The 19,066-nt window shown below is 43.7% G+C and overlaps 1 protein-coding gene across 4 annotated transcripts in view; it reads right to left on the reverse strand.

Annotated features, from left to right (window-relative positions):
* The window catches only part of C7H18orf25 (chromosome 7 C18orf25 homolog), an 80,560-nt gene extending 66,733 nt beyond the window's left edge, over positions 1 to 13,827 (reverse strand). The window contains exon 1 of one of the 4 annotated variants that reach the window (XM_025428994.3): positions 13,690 to 13,827. The gene's annotated coding sequence lies outside the window, so the exon portion shown is untranslated. Of the gene's footprint in view, positions 1 to 12,065; positions 12,269 to 13,094; positions 13,371 to 13,689 lie in introns of those variants that run through there. The other 3 variants (XM_025428996.3, XM_025428993.3, XM_025428995.3) reach the window with 3 other exon arrangements.
* Positions 13,828 to 19,066: the final 5,239 nt, after the last annotated feature.

A 19,066-nucleotide genomic window follows, 5' to 3' on the forward strand; every position in this document is an offset into this window, starting at 1 on the left:
TAGACTAGAAGAAAAGTTTCCTATAACATTTGACATCTTTTGAAAAATAAATTCTTACACCAGGGTGAGGGGGGCATAAATATTTGCTATTGATAACAGTAATAAGGTCAAGAAAAAGACTGCTTTCAATATTGTGATTTTCAGTCAAAAATGCCAAAGAATATACAGCCAAAAATTGGAAGCCACCAAGATGTCCTTCAGCAAGTGACCATTCAAGTAAACTGTGGTACATCCAGACAATGGAATATTATTCAGTGCTACAAAGAAATGAACCATGGGGCTTCCATGTGGCCCAGTCGGTTAAGGGTCCACTCTGACTTTTAATTTTGATCTCAGGGTAGTGAGATCAAGCCCCTCATCGAGCTCTGTGTTCAGTGGGGCATCTGCTTGAGATTCTTTCCCTTTCCCTCGCCCCCCTCTAAAATAAGTAAGTCTTTTTAAAAGAAAAAAGAAATGAGCTAGTAAGCCATGAAAAAACATGAAAAAAAAAAAAACTTAAATGCATATTACTAAGTAAAAGAAGCCAATCCAAAAGGCTACATAATCTATAATTCAAGCTATATGATATTCTAGGAAAGGCAAAACTATGGAGAGAGACCGTAAAAAGATCAGTGGTTGCCAGAGGCTTGGAGGAGGGAAAGATGAACAGGTGGGGAGCATGGAGGATTTTTAGAGCATTAAAACTATGGTGGATATACATTATAAATCTTTCCAAACCCCAAAACTGTGGAATACCAAGAGTGAGTCCTAATGTTAACTATGGACTCTAGATAACATGTCAATGTAGGTTCCTCAGTTGTTCCTCTGATGGGGGATGCTGATAATGGGGCAGACTATGCATGTGTGGGGAGCAAGGGGTCTATGGAAAAATCTCTGTACCCTCCATTCAGTTTTGCTGTAAACTCTAAAAAGAAAAATAAAGTCTCTTAAAATAAATACACTGTCAAAAAAAAAAAAAAGTCTATGGCTGCCAAGGAGAAATGGAGACGGAGTAGGAATGATAAGTGAAGCAAAGGAGATCTTTAGAGCAGCAAAACTACTCTTAAATACTATAATGATGGACAGGCATCAAACATTTGTCAAAATCCACAGACTTTTTTTTTTTTTTTAAGATTTATTTAATCATAAGAGACAGAGAGAGAGAGAGGCAGAGACACAGGCAGAGGGAGAAGCAGGCTCCATGCAGGGAGCCCAATATGGGACTCAATCCCCTAACTCCAGGATCATGCCATGCCCTAAGCCAAAGGCAGATGCTCAACCTCTGAGCCACCCAGGCATCCCAAAATCCACAGAACTCTTGTCCCTGTTATGGTATCTCTACTTTTCAACACAAAAAGTGAGACCTAATATAAACTTGGACCTTTGTAATGTATCAATATTAGTTCACTAATTGTTAACACAGGTACCAAGCTAATGCAAGATGTTAATAATAGGGAAACTGAAGAGGAGGTTTACAGGAACTCCCTGTACTTTCTCTCAATTTTTCAGCAAACCTAAAACTGCTCTAAAATACACAGTCTACTAATTTGTTGGAAATGCTGAGGAAACTTGGCTTGGAGCTGCTGGAAAGCCAACTTTGCCCTCATGAGAGGAAAGCCCGGCTGAAAATGAAGCCCACGAAGAAAAGCAATAGAAAGCCAGTAGTATACAAAGAGAAAAACAGTGCCCAGATATCAAATGAGTTCCTAGCTCCAACTAGATTAGAGGCCAGTTGCACACTGGACTTATCAAAGTTAAATGAACCTAATAAATCTCATTTTTTGTTTTTTAAAAAATGCATGTGGTGCTACAATATAAATATGTTAGTCATCTCCTGCCTAACATTTTTGTAGGAACTAGGGTCACTGTTCACAGAAAATCCCCACAGTTAACAGATTTACTTGTAGACTTCACTGAAAAGTCAACATGAGAGCAATCTGTTTTGCCCTGGCCTTTGCTTCAGCATCAGAAAACTAGTACTACAATGCACTACTAAGGACTATGGTCAATTTCAGATACAGCATAAAACTCAACCATGAATTAGCTAATACCTCAATGTTTCAAAAAGTTTCAAGGATTAATTTTATTTTAAAATATTTATTTATTTGAGATAGTGTGTGTGTACATGTGCACATGGGGAGAGGGGCAGAGGGAGATAATCCCAAGTAGACTCCCTGCTGAGAGCAGAGCCCAAATGGGGGCTGGATCTCATCACCCATGAGATTAGATCATAACCTGAGCTGAAATCACTAGTCAGATGCTCAAATGACGAAGCCACCCAGGCACTCTCTCATGGAATATTTTAAAAAGCAAAAAAGATAGAGGCAATTTCAACTGAAAAGCCTACTAAAAAAAATGCTTCAGTTATTGTTTTTAAAAAGAAACTGATGTTTTATTGCCTATTTCCAGGCTTTTTATAAAGCTATAATTTAAAAAGATACATAGAACAAGTGCTCTACACACACTCACAACTACCTAAACAAGTCCATTTAGGTTTCCAGAACATTTTAATTATTTTTATTAATTATTGCTCATAGTTAACCTGAAATGTACAATCCTCATTTCTAAGAAAAGAATATGTAGGTCAATGGCCAAGATATATTTAGATAGATTTAGACAGATATATTTAGAACAGTTTCTGAATTTCCAACCTGCTTCTTAACCTACGACTAGATTGTGCTACACAAGTAGCCTCCTTTAACCAAAATGAAGGTTCTGAACATCTCAACCTTTACAAAAGATCATTCAGGTTATACATTTTAAAGATAAGGCTTTTATACAGACTCCTTTAAAATAAGGTTTCCTAATATATTTAAGGTTTGATATTTACATTTTGGGTTTTGCCCACAAATATACAAGAATATCTCTCCTGTGTGAATCAAGGCACATCTACACTGTACACTGAAGAAGGTAAACAAGACTGTTCCTTGCTAAGAAGACCTACAGTTTCCCTATACACATTCCTTACAATTAGAATAATATTTGAATTTTTTTAAGACCTATAAGGCATGTATTGCTAAAGTCTCACATCAGCATCATTCTGCTTCATTAGGCTCCAAATTCTTTCAACATGCTTACATCTTTTCTGATTCAAGGGATTTTGCACTTGCTGTTCCCACTACCAGGAATGCAATCCTCATTGCTCTTTTGAAGGCTTGGCTTGCTCCTGTACTTCAGATCTCAATTCAAACTCACCTTTAAAAGGCCTTTCTTAAAAAATAAATTAATTAATAAGTTAATTAATTAATTAAATCATTCCTTAAATATACTAAAACACCTCCTTTCTCACCCATACCCCATTGTTACTCTGTTTTTTAAAAGGAGTCTAAATTACCTTGCTCATTTGTGTGTTTATAGGTTATTGTCTGTCTGCTTCATGGAATATGAGATACAAGAGGGAAGGGGATTTGTCTCTTTGATTACTGTATCTGCAGCCATCTAGAAAAATACCTAAAACCTACCAGACACTTAATATTTGTTGAACAATATATATTTATACTCAGGTTATCTATTTATTTTTTGGCTAGGGCCTGTGGATACTATTTTTTAAAAATAAGTTTCATTAAAATAGAATCTTGAGGACATTTTGCTTTTTCAAACATCGACATTTTAAAATCCCTTATTTTAAATAATTTCCCAACCATTTAAAATTTTAACGACAAACTCTGCTACAAGTGCAGTTACCTCCTTTACTTCAGCACTTTTTTTAAAACATTTTATTTATTTAAAAAAAAATTTTATTTATTTATTCATGAGAAACACAGAGGGAGGGAGAAGCAGAGACACAGGCAGAGGGAGAAGCAGGCTCTATGCAGGGAGCCGAATGTGACACTTGATCCCAGATCCCGGGACCACATCCTGAGCAAGGCAGACGCTCAAACCGCTGAGCCACCGGTCCCTCAGCACTAACTTTATCTACAAATGCATCATATTAGTTTAAGACGTGCTTTTCAGATATACATAATAATGATACAAGGCTTAAGTAACCAATTTTTTTTTCAAAATAGCAGCCACAGGAAATGCAAATGATATGCCACTTTTTCCTTGCTTAAATCTATGGCTCAATTAATATAAAGTATTAATGTTTAAATAAATACTAAGTCACTTCATATTTTGGTTTTTGTCTACAATTATACAAGAATACATCTTTTGTGGGGCACCTGGCTGGTTCAGCTGAAAGAGTGACAACTTGAACCCATCTCAGTGTCATGGGTTCAAGTCCCACATCGGCTGTAAAGATTACAAAAAAATAAATAAACTTTAACAACAAAAAAATACATCAAAGTATATCTATATTTTACATTTAAGAAGGTAAACAAGGATACTCTTTGATAACTTTCCCTAGAAACAAATATCCATTGTTTTTATTCACTTTTATAGAAAACACACAGCTACCATTTCTTTGGTATCTTTATATTTGAGAAAAACAGTATACTTTTCCATACTGTGCTTACTGTGCCCAAGGCATACCATACCATTATTCAGCAAAAATAAAAACTATGCCATATAAAGAAGGGAAGGAGTTATTAAGCAAGGGAGGTGTAGTCCAAATAGCAATGTAAGCAAATTTTTTAAAGTTACTTTTTAAAGAGGCTTAGCTTTGAAATTCAAAAATTATTAGCTGGCTTACAGTTTAAATATTCAACTACATGTGTTTAGTGTTTGTTTTGTTTTGTTTTTAAGGACTTTTTATTTGGGGGGCACCTGGGTGGCTCAACTGGTTAAGCATCTAATTCTTGATTTCAGTTCAGGTCACAATTTCAGGGTTGTGAGATCAAGACTCTCTTGGGGCTCTGCACTGGGTGAGAAGCCTGCTTTAGGTTCTTTTCTCTCCCTCTCCCTCTGCTCCTTCCCCCCTCCTAAAAAAATAAATAAGTAAAAAAATAAGAGGCTGTTCTATTTAAATTTTTTTCTTTATTTTTAAATAATCTCTATACCCCACATGGGGCTTGAACTTCTAACCCTGAGATCAAGAATCACATGCTCTGAATGACACAGCCAGGTGCCCTTCAATTATGGATTTATTACTGAATCTGATTCAAAAATGATGCACTCTCCTCACACTAAAAATCAAAGAAACTGGGCTGCTTATACACTGTTGTAAAAACACTTCTTATATGAATGGAACTTAAAAAAGAAAATCAGGAGACCACCACCAACAATGTAGCTTAACCCTAAGAAAGCAGAAAGTTCTGCTTCCAAGATGGTTAGGATATAAAACAGATTATAGCTTGCATATTCTACTCATTTTTTTAAAGCAGTAACTTACTTTCCTAATAACTGGGACCACAGTTAAAAAAAAAAATTCCATGATAATCAATTACAAGTCTTTAAGACTACTTTCTAAGCTCTGACGATCTTTGCCTACCCTACACCTAAAAACTTAAAAAAAAAAAAAAGGCCCAAATTAAGGTGTTTTGAAGTTCTGCATAGTTTTATTTTTTACAATATAAACATGAAGAGAAGACCAAGAAGCAAATCGCAATCTATGAAACTAAAACTAGAATGAAGCAGGGCTTTCAAACAGTTTTATATGCCTACTTCCTGCTGATATGGGCAACTGTCAAAGATTATAAAATGACTCTACAGTGTCAGACAAGTTGAATATCAGAACAGATAACAATCTAACAGTGGGAGAGAATCACAATATAAGTAATCGTTCAAAAAAATTTGCACCAATAATTATCACCTGATTTTTTTTTTTTACTATGGCATACAATTCATACACTATGAGAGTGATTTTTAAAACACAACACAGCAACTACCGAGAAAATTTAAACAAAAGAAATTAAGAGTTAACCTTAAACATAGGTGAGAAGGGAAACAGCACAGTATGAAGAAAGCAATTAAAAAGAAACCAGTTACTTGTGCAAATGTTTTTACTCACCCCCTTTAGCCCCGTTATATTGCAATCTCCTTTGAAAACAGGGATTATGTTAATCGTCTTCAGTTCATTCAGTTCTAATACATAATGGTTTTCCTAATACATAATATTTAATAAATATGTCAAACTGATGAACTGACTCATTTTTAAAAATCAGAAGACCACTAATGAAACACCTTATTTGCTTAGTATCACTAATAATTTGTATATAAAAATATATTCCATTACATAGAATCAACATGATTTCTAACAGTGTAACTGTCCCTTTACCTTTCCACATAAAAACTTAAGACAAAAATGGACACCACTTCCTTCAAGAGTGAAGTTGACTAAGTTAGAGCCTGGTAAATCCATCTCCTTAGTTAGAATACTGTATATAAATGCTTGTGAATTTATGCATAAAGATGTAAAAATAAAAAAAAAAAGATGTAAAAATCAGACACTAGAAAACTAAATTTCTTAGGCAACTAACACAAATAAGGTAAAGCAGTATTATCTTACTAAAAATCAAAAGGAAGCCCCCTCTCCCCAGATGTTCAGTTCCAGGAAGAGATTCCATTATGTCTATAACAGTGATGTTGCTAAATCTTTTGAAATAAAAAAAAAAATTTAATCTTTTTTCTAATTTTTATATATACAAACTTAATACTTTAATGACAATAGTACTCTTGTCTTACTAAGCACTAGTATCTCTAAACAAATTTCACTTTCAAAGGACTTGGTTATTTGTTGGATTCGGGGTTAGTGTTTCCCCTGAGAAGCTGTAGGTAGCATGGATAATATGGACAGTGCAACCAAAGATAAAGACTGAAATAAAAACCCCTAAGATATTACAATATAGTGGAAATAGCCCTTTTCTCCACAGCAACTCATCCCTTCCCTTCACTTAGCTTTCAAAAGGAAAGCGTTGAAGAAGCTATAAACAAGGTACAGTATAAAAGCCTCAGAACTGGGAATGATGAAAGGCATTGAGAGTGAAGAATTATGAGTAATTAAGTAATGGAGCTCAGCAATGAGTATCAACAGCTGCTAATACCACAGAGAACCAAACATTATGTGCCTCCTGATGCAACTACTCAACATCATCTATTTCTCTGCCCCCCTCAAAAAGAAAGGGAAGAGAAACAATATATGTTATAGAAACTCAAACTGATCAAGCCTTTAGACCTAATATCAAATAACAAGAAACCAAGGGAACAGAGGAACACGTTTAATACCACCAGAAGAATGTAACTGACCAATTCAAACTGGGAAAAAAAACTGTTTCTTCAACGAATAATTTCCCAGGGAGGGAGGAAATGTAGGGGGAACCTTCAGATTACCAAACAATACACAGACCTTACTTGACTCAGTCTAAGTATAAAAGTACATTTATGAGACAGTGGAGCAATCTGAACACTAAATATCATACGATAGGAATTACTGCTAATTATTTTCAGTATGATAATAGTTATTTGGGTTTTTTCCTTCAAGAGTGAGGTTGACTAAGAAACTGGAGTGCTAAAAGAATGGAATACAAAAAAAGGAACACTAAAAACTAACGCAGCTGAATGGATTTGGCCCACCCAGAATGAAATATAAATTGTGAGATTGCAACCACGGGAAGACAGCAGCTTTGCTTGCTTGCCAGCCAACCTTTTCTCCACTGATACAAGCTCTATAAATAGGCCAGGAGTGATAATGGCTGCTCAAATCACTTCATGTTGCAGATACGACCACTACTGACATGTATCTGGCCCAGCCCCAGGCTGTGAATAAACCAGCATCAAGTAAGAGCCAAGGAAGTTACCAAACACAAAGAATGCACCATGGCTATTGTAAGACCCTCTAAGTGCTCAAAAACACCATCAATGTAAATCAAGAACACTGTAAAACACAGGTTCTAGATTTCCTCCAAGATCCCTGCTCTGGCCATTTCTATCTCCTTCAGAATATAGCACACATAAAGATGGGATAAAGATGGGTCACCCCATGCTAGGACCTGAGGTCCTCAAGATAAATGGTGCCAAAAACCTATCATAGCAAATCATTTAGTGGACTGTAGTGGAATAAAATAATGGGAAACCCTTGATGATAAAAAGCGTTGATGTAAGAATAAACCATGCTTCTATGTTAGGTTAAAACTAGGGCAGACAGGATACCACTCAAAATCTTAACCACATGAGGTTTTTGTTCTTAATACGGAAAGGAAAACAGTGCTGTTTTCCCAGAGTTTTAGTCCACACCCAACTTCCCTATCCCCAACAATACCTTTCTCTGATCAGAAGGCACCTCACAAAATGCTGACTCAGAACATCATAAGAACATTATTTAAAAAAAAAAAAAAAAATCAGACAACTAAGTAAAAAATAACTTCTGGAGACTTCAGTCAGTCTCCTGTTTCCCTAATATTTACCATGCTAATAAAAACTTAAATTTCTAGATTACCTAAGCACAAGTCTAGTTTATCCACATTCTTAGGAATGACTGCTGTAAGTTTTAACAGATTTAATTCTGTTGCTCTTTGAACAATCAGAACTAATTTATTAATACATGGACTTGAATTTCAGGGGGAGAAAAAAGTATTTTGTAAATGAGCTGGCAATACAAAAAAGAACACTCAAGTCCCCAATCATTTCCTTTCACGCTTAGAGACCCATTTAAGAAAAATATCATTGAGGGGGGAAGAAAAGAATAATCTCATTTTCCAATATCTTACTTAAAATGATTTCATAAAGGAAAAGACTAACTCCATACTATACTTTGCTATACAGTACTTTTTTCTGCAACAGCCTACTTTTCTTCACATTTAGAGAAGGAAAGAAACTTAGAGGTCATCTGGTTCGCTAGATTTGAGTACCTTAGGCAGAAATGGTTTCTTTCATTTTTCTAACCATCCCCACCTGGCACCTAAGTATTCGATAAATGAGCTTCTGATTTAACCAAGTATAAACACACCCACATAAAAATAAGTTCTGTGGTAAGTTTTTACTTTTAATTAATCTTCACTAGAAAATACTCACCTAAGTAGTGTTAAAATTGGATAAAGTCAAATTAGTAACTTAGGGTTTATACCACCTATCTTTTGGCTATTAAGACAGAATTGGAGGTCCTTGTTTTGAATAAAGACATGAAAGAGAACAAAAACATAACTTAAAATGAACACTATAAGGCAAATCCTAAACAAGACAATCATCAAATCTGAGTCATACTGGTTATTTTATGGTATTTTTAAACCACGTTTACTACTATCATCTGCTACTAATATGTTATGATAAATATGTATACTATATACAACACACATTTCCCTCCCTTAGCTCAGAAGTATAGAAGGAATATAAAATACTTCTTAGTTTCACCCTGCTCCTTCCTTTTACCACAAGGACCTGTAGGCTGAGTGTGAAAACTGACTGAACATCAATCCCACTTGTGCTGAGAAGCTGCCCACACAGAATCAGAAAACACTGTTTATTTCCCCTAAGTTCTATTATGAGCCATGAAAGAGTAGGGAATGTAGGTACAATTAAAGATAAACCCTAAAAGGATTTAGAAAAGTTTCATGACAACAGTCAAATCTAAATTTAAGACTGGAAATTAAAAACTAAAGAAAAATAACTATGAAATTACTTTAGTCTGACAAATAAGAATCAACTCAAAATAAAGAATGAAAACCAGTCGGGCACCTGGGTGGCTCAGTTGATTGTCTGACTCTTGATACTGGCTCGGGTCATGATCTCAGGTCTTGGGATTGAGCCCGGAGTCTGCTTGAGATTCTCTCCTCTTCTCCCTCTGCCCCTCCCCACTTGCTCACACTTGGCGTGCGTGCTCTCTCTCTAAAGTATAATAATATCAGTAACATTTCTACTCATTGAACATAAGGATGAAGACAATCTTTCAAAAGGAATGCTATCACATCCTTCATATTCCACCTGAGCTTTTTTTTCCTCTAAAAGAAGAAAATAATGCTTTAGCACACTAAGGTACTTGCACAACCTATTCCTCTGTAAAGTGAAGGCACTAGCCACACAACCAGTCAACATTACCGATACTCATGACTTTGGATAGGCTGTTTACCTAACCTGGAATGCGCACCTGGAAACTCATCTCAAACCCAGGTGTAAGTAGTTTTAAGTTCCTTCAGCATCAGGACCTTGTCAGTCCTACTCACCAGTATGTCTCTAGCAACTACAGCACTACTGGCACACAGTAAGCAATCAATAACTTAGGGTTGTGAGAATAGAGAGGTTCTACCTGAATGTGTCGTCCTCTATTTTCTCCAAGTTTTCAATAGCTCTTTCTCAGTTATTAATGTCTATTTCAATTTTACTACAGCTAGCTAAGAAAACTTATTTGGCCCCAGATTCTTTCCTAAGTTAATACAGAAAACCATAATCAGTATGATTCAAAGGAAAACACATTAATAGCACATTCTTGGGGGTATCTGGCTGGCTTAATCTGTAGGGCATGCAACAATTTGATCTTAGAGTCATGAGTTTGAGTCCCCATGTTGGGTGGAGTAATTACTTAATAAATAAAAATTTAGAGGTCCCTGGGTGGCTCAACTTGGCTAAGCATCTGCCTCTGGCTCAGGTCATGATCCCAGGGTACTGGGATGGAGCCCTGCTTTGCCCTCTCCCTCTGCCTGCTGTTCCCCCTACTTGTGCTTGCACACTCTCTGTCAAATAAATAAATAAAATCTTTTTAAAAATAAATTAAAAAGCACATTTTTAATCTTTTATTAGGTGTTCTCAAGTACTGCCAATTGTAAGCATGTAAGCAAGAATATACATTTGTTTTCGAATTCCCAGTTAAATGCAGGAAAATTAGGAAGGTCTAAGAAAATGCCAAAATTACAAACACAGAGTTTGGTTATCTAGTATACGCCAGCTCCAACCTTAAAAAAGAAAGAAAAAACAAAAACAAAACCATGCTAATTGCACATACATTGTGTACTCATGCAGACATTAGACCAAACGGTAAGATTGAAGATCCCAGCAAAACAACTCCTTGAATAATGAGTTTACAAGTTACACAAGCTAGAAAGTTACTAGTCACATAGTTAAGGAGACTTGATCTATCAATGTGTCTTATAAAATAAAATCTTTGAAGGATATAAACTGAGCACTCAGTTCCAACAGAACTACATTAAATTAGAATCTAAGGCCGAGTTTATCTTTAATATACAGCTCTTGGATTAATCATGATGAGTATAAAACAAAGAGCATTATGACACTCTTTCCTAAGTGCATTTAAGAGTCATATAAACTAAATTAGTGAATAATGTAACAACTCACTATGAACACAATATGACTAGCTAGCACTGGGCAAAGTTTCCAACTCTAGTCATTTTTCACAAAAAGATGTCAGAAAAAAAAATTTTTTCGATAAAAAGTCATTTAGCTGATGCGTTAGGTATAATTACCTCAAAGTTTCTCTCTGCCTTTCATATTGTATACACACGTGTCCTGAAGTTTACAACACGTTAACCTTATGAAAAACATGAAGTTTTAAGAGTACAATGATACTGGAAAGCACTCTGATTTAAAAATGGCTAAAAATATTTCTATTTGTCAATGGGACTGCATGAAATTTCACTAAGATTCTTTTTAAAGCAACATAGGTCATTGCAGTAAATTCCATCTTAGCTTCCTGAATTAAAATTTAACTCCGTTTTCTATTTACTGAGCACCTACTGCGCATAAAGCACTAAACCAGGCATCAGGTTGGCCAGATTAGACAGCCATAATATTACATTTCCCACTAACAAACGGTTAGCGTTGTGACTCCTCAGGACGTCAGGTAATAACTATCAATCGTAGGCCTCTAAAAATGCTTGTTAAACCAAAAGGCAATGCTCTTACTTGGAGGAATCCGGATTGCCTGGATCAGCAAAACTACGTTAGAAAGTTAATAGTCTTCATCCTTAAAATATCCCAGGAGAAGAAGGAAGGGAGCGATGCAAACTGTTAGCATGTGCCCAACGACACTACACAGTAACAGCCTAAGCAACAACGCCAGATGTATTTGTAATTAAGAGGTCCAACCTTGACAAAGCATCATCAGTGGGGCTTTCATCCAACTAGGGGGATGGATTCAGAAAGAAAAGAAAAAGAAAAGAAAGGAAAGGAAAGGAAGAAAAGAAAGAAAGAAAGAAAAGAAAAGAAAAGAAAAGAAAAGAAAAGAAAAGAAAAAAAAAGAAACTCAGTCAAGAGATGAAAAGCACCTCTAAGCATAAACGGCTCAGGCGGTTCGATGTGGAAGACCAAGGACGGACAGACGTTCATCCCTTCAACCCGCGAGCCTCAAATTCTGCGACAGCGGAGAGGACGACTTGAAAAAGGGAGACCGAGTGACCTACGGGTTTCTTGTCGGGGCTACGGCCCCAGCGATAAACTGAGGTCGGCGCCGTAAGAAATAAATGACGAAGCGCGAAACGCCACTGACGGACGAGGAGGAGAAGCGAAGACCCCCCGGGCGGAGTCAGAGAAGACAATGGCCTGTACCCGGGGGCGGGGGGCGGGGGGCGCGGGGCGCAGTTTCCACCGGCGCCAGTTTTCTAGGTGAGGGTGACCAACTCCAGAGGACGTAATTTTGGAGGCTGGCACAGCCCTGCCAGCGGCCGGCGGCGTCTGCCGACCGAAGGTAGTGGAAGCGCCGCGGCGCAGGCGGCGCCGCCACGGGAAGCCTCTAGTCCCCGTCCCCGTCCTCGGCCACGGCCACGGCGCGCGCCGCGCTGGGCGGCCGCCGGGGCTCCCGGGGGCAGGCGGCAGGTGTCCGGCAGAGTTGGCGGGGCTGGGGCTGGGGTTGGGGCCGTTGGGGCCGCCGCCGCCGCCGCCGCCCCCCCCCCCCCCACGGCCGGCCGAGGCGCCCGAAAGTTGCGTGAAGACAACTCCCCGGCTCGCGGGCTGCGGCACCTCCAGCCTCCTCTCAGCCCCCGGGGAAAAGGGAGCTCCGCCCGCCACCTCGGCCGGGCCGGGAGGACCCGAGGGGCACCGGCGGGCGGGCGAGGCGAGGCGCCCAGCAATTCCGCTCCCTCCCGGAGCCCCCGACCCGGGCCGCGCCTCCCGCCACGTCCGGGCGCGGACGCTCGGCGCCCGCCGGCCGGGCCCGTCACGACCCCGTCACGACCCCGTCACGACCCCGGCGCCGCAGAGCCCACCCCCGCGCGGCCCGCAGCCCTCCCCGGGACGCAGCCCGGTCCCACGGCTCGACCAGCAGCCGGGCCGCGGCCCCGCGCACCTTCCCGCCTCACCTGCGCTCCGGGGCAGCCCTGCACCTCCTCGCCCGCTCCGCGCGCCCCGTCGGGGCACGCACCGACCCCCCGGCCGCGGTGACTCGGGCCGCGACGGCCGCCGCCGCCTCTTCCTCCTCAGCACAGGCCCCGGCGGCGAGCAGAGGGTCGCGGTCCGAGCCCCGCCGGGGCTAAAACGAATCTCGCCACCTCCACAGCCTCCACCAAGTCCCTTCACTCGTCCGCGCCGCCCGGAGAAAATGTCACCAGAGGCCGTTCCGCTCGGCGCCTCACTTCCGCCCGGAACCACAGAGCCCGCCCCGGTCGGCTAGAGCGGCCGCTGCGGCGGCGGCCTCCCGGGACTGGCGCGGGAAGCCGAGGGAAAGCCAGACAGCGCCACCTGGCGGAAGGGGACGCGCGCTCCTCCCGCTGCAGAGCGCCGGCCGCGCGGCCACCAGCTTCCCGGGCTTCTTTCCCGCGCTCCATCCATCCGCTCTAGGCAGCTCCCTTCCAGAAACGTCCTTCCCAGAGGGTCGGAAACCAGTCAGCGCAAGCCAAGGACAATGCCCTAAGAGGAGGACAGCGCTCCCTTGTCCGTACGATCCTCAGTACTCACCTTTCCTGAAGGCTTCCCGCAGGAAGCTCGTCGTGTCCGAATCCTTGAGCGGCTCCAGCAGGGAGTCCGCTCTCTTCTCCCCCCGCTTCTTCGCGGATGCCGACAGCTCGGCTCGGGGACACTGGGCTGCGCTCTTCTCCGGCCGGGGCCTCAACATCCCGTGCAAGTTTCTGGTCGGGAACCTGGCAGGCCCGGCAGGTACAGCGCCACCTGCTGGTGAGACGGGGTCGGCCGGGGAGAGCCCGCTCCGCCCCTGCGCGCCTTGGGGACGCCCCAAATTCCACCCCTGCAGAGTCACTCCTCTCGTTTGCGCTTCTGGGTGGGAAGGGTGACGCACCCGGGCATCCTGTGAGTGTCTGAGGCCCTTCCTTGAGGTCTCCGATGGAAACGTGCTGTACGCGGGACCTGGAGGAAAGGTGAAGTGGGTAGCGGCCACCTGGCGGGTGCTGGACTCAGAAGGTGCCGCGAACCAACCTCGCAACTCGAGATCTAGCCCCGGGCAGGCGCTCCCAAAGGCCAGGGTTTTGGGAAGTCAATGAACAAGTAAGAGCTGGAGGAGAAAAGTAGTAAAAGGTCTTTTTCAGGAGCCACGCTGGGCCCCTGGGGTGACACTCCCCAGGTGGAGATTATGGAAATCACAGCGCTGGCCCCACCTTCCCCCCCAACATCAGTCTCCCCCCTTTACATCAGGCGCTTCAGCTCCCCCGGTCCACTCATTTGTGCTGACTGCCCACAAGCCTGGGAGTTTTCCATCGATGACTAAATGGGAAAAAAAAAAAATGGACACAATAATTTTATATGAATAGCTACCTTTTTTTGAATGCCCACCATGTGCCGGGCACTGTGGCATGCATCTAAACGGATTCATGCATTTAAGCCGCACAACAACCTGATAAGCTTGGTACTATCACCAAACCCCAGGTGACAGAAATGGAAACTGAGGCACAGAATGGTGAAAGTCGCCCACCCAAGGTCACATATCAGTAAGTGGCAGGACAGGACTCTGACACAAATAGTCTACTCCAGGGCTTGCTCTCTCAACCACTACCACCATCTATCTCTTTGAGACTCAGAACATAACTATGTGCCTGATAAACATTTTTTTGTCTATGTATGACATTTCATTCGCTCGTTCATCCGTTTGTTCATTTATTTCCCTGCTACCTTAGTCCTCAAGGAATGTGACAGGTTCCGGGGTAGTGATAAGAGCCCAAGTTCTTTCGGAAGAAAGAGAGAAAATTTAACTAACTAAGATGACAGCTGTCAGTCTCGAAGTGAAAGAGTAAATGTAGACTAATATATTCGGTTTTTAAATGACTCCTTGACAATCTTATCGCAATGCCTTAGAGATCCTGAATTGTCTCCCAGAATCTCACATGCATCACATGCTCAGCTCTTCAAGCTCCTGAAATCCCATCTCTGTAGAACCAGCCCATCTCAGTCCCCATCCCCCCATCCATATCACTATCTACCCTCCATCCCATTGTCTCTACCATAAACTCACCACAATCTCTCTGTTCACAGACGCTGTCCTACAAACGTGTCCATCCCCTAGCCTGCCTGTAATATCAGTGATTCTCTTCCTACCTTTGGCCGTAAGTCTTGGAGGCCAAGACCAGGCCGTCCAAATCACTCTCCGGCATCATTGCTTGCTCCTGATGCACCACCAGCAGTGGGGCTGGGCCTGCAGCAGGTGCCTATTAGAACTGGTGGCCTCGGGGCCCTGGGTGGCTCAGTTGGTTAAGTGTCTGCCTTTGGCTCCAGTCATGATCCCAGGGTCCTAGGATCAAGCCCCGAGTCGGGCTCCTCACTCAAGGGAGAGTCGGCTTCTCCCTCTCCCTCTGCCCCACTCCCCTCCCCATTCCCAGCTTCTGATCTCTGTTCTCTCTCTCTCAGATAAATAAATAAAATCTTGAAGAAAAAGAAAGAAAGAAAAGAAAAGAAAGAAAGAGAAAGAAAGAAAGAAAGAAAGAAGAAAGAAAGAAAGAAAGAAAGAAAGAAAGAAAGAAAGAAAGAAAAATATTTATAAATAAATAAATAAATGGTGGCCTGAACAGTAACATCAGAGTGCTTGCTTTGACTATAGTCCCTTTCTTCCTGACCAAGCAGGGTATTCCTGGCATTCCCTCCTGTAAGGTGGATGTTACTATTAGAACCACTCTTTAGATGAGGAAGATGGGACAGCTGAGAGACAGAACCCTCCCCTGCGGGATCTGTGGCAACATCGCTGTACTTAACCAGCATGAGTCTGTGTGCCTGTAGGACGCGCTTGCCCAGAGCCTTGCCATCCGAACAAGGGCCCCTGTTTCCAGAACGTTCTCTCTGAGCCAAGAATTGTGCTGACGGCTTTCCATATACAAGTCACTTCCCTCTTAACCCTTACAAGAGTCTGCAACGTAGTCTAAATGGATTCATTCGTGGCTGATGGTGGCTGGGAGCCAGCACCTCCCTCAGCTCCCCTGTTCTCTGGGGTGGCTGAGTGAGGCTTCTCTGCTTGGGCTTCCCGTCCCTCTTCCCAATCAGGTGACCCCTGTGACACCCCTTCTGCATGGAAAGCCTGTAACTTGCATTAAACCGTGGCACTAAGTATTGCGTTATTGGACAGAAATTTTTCAACGAGTGTGTGCAGTCCTCTCATCTTTCAATGTAAGGAATAGCTCTGTATGACACGGGACCTGACCCTGTGGGGCCCCCGGGGTGGAAGGAGCAAGGGGTTCCTCCGACATGCCCTCAGGCTAGCGCCCCGCTGCCCGTTGCGGGAACCGTGGGTTGCCTCCATAACATCTGCCGGCTGCGGACTGTTGTGCATTTTCTTTCTCCTCGCGCATCTGACTCAGCAGAGCGGGCGGCGGGGCCCTGCTCCGGGGCAGACACTGTTGTGTGGGGGTGACAGAGGAAGGCCATGCTGAACATCAGGCTGCGGAGACACAGAAGCCTGAAAGGATGTCAGGACAAGGAACTGGGGCCACCTGCCAAGTGGGTGAGAGGCTGGGAGGAGATCAGCCTGCGGTGGAGGGCAATGAGGGCTGCCCCGGGGAAGACCTGGCGCCTTCCTGACCATGGTGTGCAGAGGAGGAAGAGAGTCGGCACCCTGAGGGCAAAGCTCAGGCCTTCTTCTGAGCTCCCCTGGTGTCCAGCACAGAGCCTGGCAGACAGGACGATCCAACACATGCCTGTGACTGAAGGGAAAACAGGCAGAGAAGCTGACCTTGCGAGGGAAAGGGGCAAGAGGTGGAAACGCCCCTGGGATGTCTAGTGGATAACAACCCGGGGGGCCAAGCCCTCTGTGGCTGGACAGCAGAGGAGTAAGGAGTGGGGTGGCCGGAAGGGTGGTGGGGGGCTGAACATGAGTGAGCATAAGGAGCCTGGGCTGCGGTCCTTAAGCGCTAATAGGCAAGCAGGGTGTGACGCCTCCCCCTCTGCTGAGTGTTAGGATCCAGACTGCAGGCAGCAGCTCCTCCCTGCCCACCAACAACCTGGCGAGGAATTGACCCCAGATTGACCACACCAGGGGACAGGGAGAGCGGGGGGGGGGGGGGGGTGGAGAGGCTCAGTCTAGGTGCCGCTGAAGAAGGAAGGAACGCATCACAGAAGAAGGGATGGGCCTGCAGCTCCAGGACCTTCTCGTTGGGGGTGGGTAGGACAGTAGTTCCCAAGACTCGCTGGGATTGGGAGGAAAAGACTCAAGGGCTTCAGAGCCACAGAAACACAAGCCTTATGGAGAAGATCCCCTGTCCCCCACTGTCCCCTTTCCAGCCCTGAAAACTATGATATTGAAGTAAGAACAGCATCAGAGGGGCTGCAGCAAGATTAAAACTCTGTAGTCTTGGTCCTCAGTTCCTGGCACAGAGCTCCTAAACGTTTCGGAATTTCCTAAGTGATAGGACTGTGTTTTGTCATTTTTAGGAAAGCCCTTAGGAGCTGATGTTAATGAGGGTTCTCTGGGTGGGCCTGCAGGTGGCTTCAAGTAAGGGGTCCAATTCCGGAAAAACCAACCTCTCCACCTCCGGAGGAGAGTTGAAACTTTCAGCTCCCCACCTCTGGAGGAAAGGGTTGGAACTTTCAGCCCCACGCTCACCCTAGGCTGGGGAAAAGGGGTGCAGCAGATTGATTTCAGTCACCAATGGCCACTGATTTAATTAATCATGAAAAGCTCAATAAACACCCCTGAAGGATGGGGGTCACAGAGACTCACCAGACTCATGCTGGTGAGCACATCAGATGCTGGGAGGGTGGCTGGCGCTTGGGGGAGGGCATGAAGCTCTGTGCCAACCCCCAGACCCCCTCCCACCATGTTTCCTTTCCATTGGGCTATTCCTGTGTTGTATCCTTTGAAGTAAGCTAGTAATCAATCATAAGTACTCTCCCGAGGTCTAGTGACATTCTAGCGAATTATCGAACTTACAGGAACCCCCAAATCTGTAACCCACCAGGTGTAAGTGTGGGTAGGTAGCCTGGGGACTCCTCTTGCTGGCATGTGAAGTGAGAGCACTCTCATGGGGTCTGTGCTAACTCTGGGTAGTTCGTGTCAGAATCTGAACTGAATTGTTGGAACACTCAACTGTTCTCAGAGAATTGGTGTCAGAAAAAAGAAACCACAGGTTGGTAAAAACGTTGACTAAAAATTGATAGACTTGGTTTTAAATAAATGTTAGGTGAAGCAAGACCCGTCCTACCAAATCTCTCCTCAGACTCCTCATCTCCCTTCCCTGTGGTGACTCCACCTTTTTTTTTCACTGGCGGTCGATGTTGCCAGCACCCAACACCTGGGAAGGTGGAGCTCTGCCTTTCTCAGTGGTACTGAAACATAAAGGAGTGCCTCTGAGAGAGAATTCACCTTTCCTGGTGATACTTCAGGTACAAAATCCTGTGTGGAGACGGTCCTGACGTTCCTCATTGCACCTACTAAGTGGCCTCCTCCTCTTAGGAGAGCCCACCGAAGTCTGCACGCATGCCCTTCAAATTCATCCCAAAGACATCTACTGAGAGTCTACCCACTGGGTTGGGCTCTTGACATGTGGTATCTCGCTCATCCTCCCCACAGCCAGCAAGAGCAAGGATATTTTACAGAAGAGGACACAGGTTCAGAGAAGCCAGTGCGCCAACCAAGGTCACATGAGCGGAAGGGGCAGAGCCAGGATTCCTGGAAAAGAGCACCACATGCCTACTTCCAGAACACTGCTGTCTATCCAGTAACAGGGCCCAATCTAGGAACAACTCAGTGTGGTTCAGGGGCGGGGGGAGCGGCAGGGACGCGGCAATCCCCAAAGCAGAGGAAGGACACAGGGTATGAAGAAATGAATTCCCAAGAGCAGGAAGGACTTTGTGGAAGAGGAAGCTTTTGGCCAAGGCCCTGGAGAAAGCTGGGCTTCCTTCC

This window comes from Canis lupus, chromosome 7 (assembly GCF_003254725.2).
Source record: "Canis lupus dingo isolate Sandy chromosome 7, ASM325472v2, whole genome shotgun sequence".
NCBI classification, from domain to species: Eukaryota; Metazoa; Chordata; class Mammalia; order Carnivora; family Canidae; genus Canis; species Canis lupus.